Genomic DNA, 6,743 nt, shown 5'->3' on the forward strand with positions numbered 1-6,743 from the left:
CGTACATATGCAAGTGTACTTGTAAATGAATCATTGTTATGCATGGTACCTTGAGCACTGTGACTTTGGAATATTTTTGTCTATTTTGTTCGAGTAAAAAGGCAATAAGGCTATAAGGAAGGCTATACAAATTGTTAAAAGCTAAAGAATTTGTGACAGTAACGAAGCTCTTTCTTCGCGCTCACATTGACCGCAAATAAAGGAAAAATGATTCGGCAATTGAATACCTTTACTGCGAAATATTTTACCTAAATAATACACGGTTGATGAAACTTAAATGATAAAACTGTTTTCTGCGAAAGCGCGAAACCATTGACAGAGCGCCAAGAACCGAAACACACGACGAGTGCTAACTTGTATAACTGCGGTGGTTTATTTCCACGACAGACTTATAATAATGCAGAGCACACGAAACATACAGGATAAAACAAAGAGTATTGGTTAAGACAAAAGAACAAGTTAAAGACACGACTTTGCCGGAGGATTATTCATTACTGTACCCGCGCAATGCCCATCCACAGAAAAAAACTTTTTGTCCGACACTGCGACGGACGGCCTGCTTACACATTTCTTTTCGCGCGCCATTAGTGCTGCTTCACTGATGATGCGGTTTCGATTATCTTACTGCCTGCTGGCGAAAGAGGTGTGCTCAAACAAATGACGACATTTACAATCACCGCAACGGACTGCTAGAAAAGAGAGAGAGAGAACAACTTTATTGAGAATGTCTGCAGAACCGATCAGGCTCCCTTCCACGCAGGGAGCACGAGCTTTCATCGCGACGCGGCCACTACGTCAGTCTCGTGCGCTATGCTCTTCGAGGTCTTGCTCCCTCGCTACTTCCGCGGGTCCGAGAGGGCCGCCGCCCACTTCCTGGGGGTGGCGCCCCCCTTCGCCTCGGTTTCGCTCGGTCGCTGCCTTTCTAGAGCTGCCGAGACCTGCTCGACGGCCTTGAGTTGTGTCTCTTGATCGTAGATGCGCGTTGCAGCCTCTAGCTGCGGCGGAATCGTGGTCTTCTCACTGGCTTCTCTCGGATTTACGCTACAGTCCCAAAGATGTGAGCCGCGGTAGCTCTCTCCTTCGCACACAGTCTACACACGTCACTCGTGTACACACTCGGACACACGTGCTTAGCTAGCACCGAGGGTGAGCAGGGACCCCGTCTTTAATGGTCTGTATAACACTGCCTCCTTCCGGGTAAGCCCCGGGTGAGGTGGCGGCATAGTCTGTCTGCTCAGTCTGTCTCATTTCACTATTTCGTTGAAGGTGATCATCTTGTCCTTGGCACTGTACCGCGACCAACACTCCGAGTGGGCCGTGTTTGCAGCCGCGCGGTTGGTTAGTCCTCGCGCGTCCGCGTTAGCCGTCTCGTTGCGGCTCGCGTTCCCGCGTTACATGTCACTGCCCATGTGGGCCGGAAACCACTTGATGACTGCAGCACTTTTGTGCCCGATGTCTTCGACCGTGCGCAGTATGCGCGCGGCCTCACTACATACCCTACCCTTGGCATAGTTCTTCACTGCCGTTCTAGAGTCACACAGCACTGTAGTGCATCCGGGGTCGGAGACGACCAAGGCGATGGCCACCTCCTCCACCCGGTGCGCTTCTCGAGTCCGGACGATCGCTGCAGACTTCGTTGCACCCGTCGATGCGCCGACGAACACCTCCGCGTATGCGTCGCTGCTCCCTCGATACTGTGCCTTCTTGTCTGGCGTGGACGTCCACGAGAGCCCTGGCCCTCGCCAACCTCCGCTCCTTGTTGTGCTCGGGGTTCACGTTCTTCGGGATCGGGCAGCCCCTGAGCCTTCTATTGACGCTATCCGGTGTAGGTACGTTGTTCTGCTGCTTGCTCTCGGCTCGAGGCCAAGGTCCCGCAGTATCTGTCTTCCGGCTCTCGTTTCAGAGACACGTTCGAGTTGCGCCGTTCTCTGTGCCTCGGCTATTTCGTCCAGCCTGTTGTGGACACCCAGCGCCATGAATTTTTCGGTGCTCGTGCTCTCGAGGAGACCGAGTGCCGCCTTATACGCCTTGCGTATGGTGGCGTCTATCTTGTTACGTTCACTCGGCCTCCAGTTGTGGAAGGTGGCCACGTACGTAATGTGGCTAACTGCCAAGGATTGAACGAGCCTAGTCAGGATCTCCTCCTTCATTCCCGCTCTTCTGTTGGACACCCTCTTTATGCGTCTCATTGCCGCGGCCGCTTTGCCCACGAGCTTGTTCACCGTTTCACCGTTGATTCGATTTTGCTCGATGAGAAGCCCGAGCACTCGAATCTTCTCAAGCTCCCGTATTACTTGTCCTCCCGCCGTCTTGATCGTGATCTTGGGACGCTCATAGTTGACTTTTATATTCTTTATTTCCTGCCCACTCCTTTCGGTGGTATCATAAGCAGCTCTGACTTGGCTGGAGAGCAGACGAGTCCAGACCCGTCCAGCTGCTCCTCGATGGCGTTTACCGTTTACCGTTTACCCATAGCGTAACGTCGTCGGCGTAGATGGTGTGCCGGACTCCCGTTACTCTCTCGAGCCGGTTAGCCACCCCGATCACCGAGCCCTGCGGGGTTCCGACGCTGCCGAGCTTCTTCTCTTCAGAACGGACCACCGAAATCTGCGCCGGACTACCGAAATCTGCGCGGGTCTCCCGTGCAGATTTCGGTGGTCCGTCCCGCCAGGAAGTCTTCGATGTACTCGTATGTCTTCCTGCCCATGTTTAGCCGGGATACTTGGGCCAGGATAGCCGAGTGCCTCCCTTTATCGAAGGCGCTCTGCAGGTCCAGCCCGAGTATGGCTCTGTTGTCCTTGGTGCCCGTCATATCGTCGATGATCTCGTTCTTCAGTAAGATCATGGCGTCTTGCGTCCCGAGCTTGTTCCAAAAGCCGATGATGGAATTTGGATAGAGGTCCGATTCTTCCACGTAACGCTGCCACCTGTTCACGAGAACGTGCTCGAGGACCTTTCCCACGCACGAAGTGAGCGAGATCGGCCTGAGGTTCTCTTTGTTGGGCGGCCTGCCAGGCTTGGGATGAGGATCGTCTTGGCTGCTTTCCATTGCTTGGGCAGCCTTCCATCTTGCCAGCACTTGTTGTAGAAGTTCGAGAGTGTTTCGATGGCCCCTTCAATGAGGTTCTTGAGCGCTCTGTGACCCGCGGCGGACCCGCGGCGGACCTACCATTGAGATCCTACAGGGCTCTGACTTCTCATGTCTCGATGTCTCGATCTAGCGTCTCGTTCTCGTTGCCTTGGTAATCCGGGTGTCTTTCCGTGGGGGTGGTCGGTAGGTACTTGGCGTCCAAGCGCCGCTTGATCTCGTCCTCCCCGTGTTCGCAGATCGCTTTGTGTAGGATTCTGGCCAGGTTGTCGCGTTAGTGGCCCTTGGTCTTTGTTTCGTCGAGAAGGTGCCGCAGCATGCTCCACGTCTTGTCCTTGCGTATCCGTCCATCTGCTTCATTGCAGGCCTCGTTCCATTGTTGGGTGCATAACACCTTGCAGTGGGCCTCGATCTGCCTGTTGAGCTTGGCGATCTTCTTCCTTAGACTTCGGTTGGTTCGTTGCTTCTTCCACCTCGCCTTTATGTACTGCTTGGCTTCTATAAGGTGGGTCAGCCGACTGGCCATCTTGTCTATCCGTTCTTTCGTCTCCAGCTCTTTGGTGGCTCCTTCCGTCGTGTCAACGACGTTAGCCGCCCATTGTTCGATGTCCGTAATGTCCAGTTGCTGCGTGGAAAGTGCCTTTCGAAAGACTTCCCAGTCCGTAATGCGATACTTCCTTATGCCGGTGTTGCCTTGGACTTCGAGTGGTACGACGACCTCCACGATGTAGTGATCGCTGCCCAGCTCTTGGCCCGTGTTTCTACATTCCGCTTCTGTCGTTCCTCCGTCGGTTTTGACAAAGGTAAGGTCCGCAGTGGCGTCTCTCGTAACCGATGTGCCGATCCTGGTGGGAAACACCGGATCCGTGATTGGGTTCAGTCCCACGTCAGTGGAATCTTGCATCAGCTCTCTTCCCTTGACCTTCGTTCTTTGGTAGCCCCAGTCTTGGTTCGGAGCGTTAAAGTCGCCACACACTACTAGTGTATTGCTCCCCGCGACTCTACTCGCCTTGTGGAGTAGTGGCTTGAACTTCTGTTGCCCGTGAGACGGATTGCTTTAGACGTTCACCAGGAAAGTGCTCTCCTTCCCCTTTTTGCCCGTGAATACTTCTACCGTGCAGTGTACGATGGCGCTTCTGCCGATCAGTTCGTGTTCCATGAAGGTGATCCCTTTCCTAACGAAGGTGCAGACCCCTCTGCCATGCCCTTGAACGTGTCCCTTTCGCTCGACGGGCTGTCGTGCGACCGGTAGCCCGGGAGGCTCAGTATCTCTTCGCTGTGTGTTTCTTGTATAATTATTACGTCTGGTTCCCTCGTTTGCTGCTGCAAGTTTTGCTGCAGCACCGCTCTCTTGCCGGTAAAGCCATTGCAGTTCCAGTGCGAGACCAAGAGGTGTCTCACTGGCGGTGTACTTACTGCAGTACATGCTGTCCCGTCCATGATTGCTGCAGTTTGGCGATGATCTGTGCTTCCATACTTTGCATTTGTGCCTGTATGTGCGCCTGCAGCTCTGTTTGCATCTGCGCTATATGTTCTGGATCGTGCTCTGTATGTTGGTTGTCATATGCTGAACCGTTTGGTCGAGTGAGGTGAGGCGTTCGTTGGTTACCTTGCTGGTACTGTCTCTCGCCCTGTTTTTCGATTCACTCCGTTATCTTTCGTTCTTTGGCGATCTCTATGGCTCTCCTCTTGGGAGCTGGTCCTGCCACTTTCGTGGCTCTCGGGTCCACTTCGACCTCTGGTTCGTCCTCAGTCATCTCTTCTTGTTTCCTCTGTTGTGCGGGTGTCGGCTGCTGCTGCGGCTGTTGCTGCATCACAGTTAATGTCGTTAGCTTCTCGTTGATTTCCTTGATGGTTGCGTCCTGTTCGGCGATTCTCCGCTTTAGCTTCTCGTTCTCGTCTCTCAAGGCTTTCTCCACCCCGTTCGCTTCTTGGATCTTCTTCGCGGCGTTTTGCGCTGGTGGTTGTCTCTTCTCTGCCATGTTTGCCTTGACTGCGTCGGCCCAGGCGCCTCTGTCCCTCGAATGCGACGGTCTGTGGCGACTGGCGCTCCTGCCTCTTTTGCTGTCGTCCCTTTTGCGGCTGCTGTCGCACTGCTTTGATTCCCCGCGGGGTCTCTCGGCAGGCGGCGCTCGTCGCGGCGGAGAGCTTTCAGAGTCCGGTTGTTGCTGCATGGCTTCCATCTTGCGTTCCCATTGCCGTTTCTTGACCACGTGCGGCATCTTGTACTTTTTTTTGCATTCCCTCTCACCCGTTGGATGTTGTCCCCCGCATAGCTTGCATTCGCTTTCGTGACCCTCGCTGGGGTTCGCGATTTCACAGCCGAAGCACACTTTGGTGTTGGTATTCGGGCATACGTCGCTTCTATTACCGACCTTGCCGCATTGCTTGCACACGTCAAAAGGAAGCAAGAGAAAGGCAAGTGCTTGCGGTAAAGCCCGCACCTGATCAATATCGAGCCGTACTTGAGGTAGTTCGGTACTTTCTGTCCTGCGAAGAGTACTATCACCGTGGTTGTGTTGCCACTTCTGTGCGCCTCCACCGCTAGTAGGTTGTACATGTTCACGATGTTTTCGGCTATCTCCTCCGGGGCATCGTCTACGGCTATGCCTTGGATGACTTCCATGACCGTGCCGTCCGGCGCCGTTCGGTAGGCGCTGATTTAGAATGTCTTACTTCCTATGTTAAGGGCTTTGACCTTAGAGTACAGCGTGGCGCGCCTCTCGTCCGGGGTGCTGACCACGATGATGTTTTGCTGCGCGTTCGTGCAGATGGTGTCTGCTTTGGCTTCTTCCTTCGTTACTCGTGCCGCCGTCCTGACGACCGACATGATAATTGAAGCCTCGGTTTTCGCTACGTTGAGACCGCCGCGTGGTCTCATGACTACGTTGGCGTCTTCTTTCGGCATATTTATCGGTATCCTCGCCGCTTTCGTTACCGAAGCTGCAACTCTCTTAGCAAAGTTGGCCCTGGTCTTGGGTCTAGACTGGCGAGTAATGGCGGTGGACTCACCGTTTTCCTTGCCGGCCATGATCTGCTTGATGCGCTTGCCGGAGGTCGACCAGCCTTCGGCTTCTTCCGGTGTAATGTCCTCTCTGTGAACTTCGATGCAGGTGCGCCCGCAGAAACTGCCGATGCTCAGCGCTGACGCCTTGTTGTCTCCCATCGACGTGACCACTTCCATTTCGGACGACATCTTGGTCGTCCAAGATCGTCGTCCGAATTAGGCCTAGAGGCCGGGCCCGTCGTGACCGGTGGATGTACTCGTGGTAGGGCCTACGTTAGGCTTAGCGAAAAGTCCGCACCGCACCAGAGAAAAGTCGTCGTAAATCGATAAAATCACGTATCGCTTGTTCAAAACTGGTGCCGGTCGATGCCCCGCACCTTCGCGCACACTTTGGTACCAATTATATCCCGGTAACTGTAAATTAACACGGCGTTGATTGGAAAAGTAACAGGCGTCGATGTGAAGCACGTCCGCTCCCGTCGACGACCGCAGCGCCAGCACAGCTAGAAAACACTCTCTCCCATATAGGGCATTGTTATGATGCTCGCGCAGATGGTCGTTCAGACACCATTGAAGAAATGCGACAAACCGTGTTGCTGAAGACACATTTATTTGCAATCTGTACTGGTAATTCTTATATGTCTGTTG

The 6,743-nt window shown here is 53.9% G+C and overlaps 1 pseudogene; it reads right to left on the minus strand.

Moving 5' to 3' along the window:
- Nucleotides 1-4,500: 4,500 nt before the first annotated feature.
- On the minus strand, nucleotides 4,501-6,272 carry LOC125947171 (uncharacterized; annotated as a pseudogene).
- Nucleotides 6,273-6,743: the final 471 nt, after the last annotated feature.

This window comes from Dermacentor silvarum, chromosome 7 (genome assembly GCF_013339745.2).
Source record: "Dermacentor silvarum isolate Dsil-2018 chromosome 7, BIME_Dsil_1.4, whole genome shotgun sequence".
NCBI lineage: Eukaryota > Metazoa > Arthropoda > Arachnida > Ixodida > Ixodidae > Dermacentor > Dermacentor silvarum.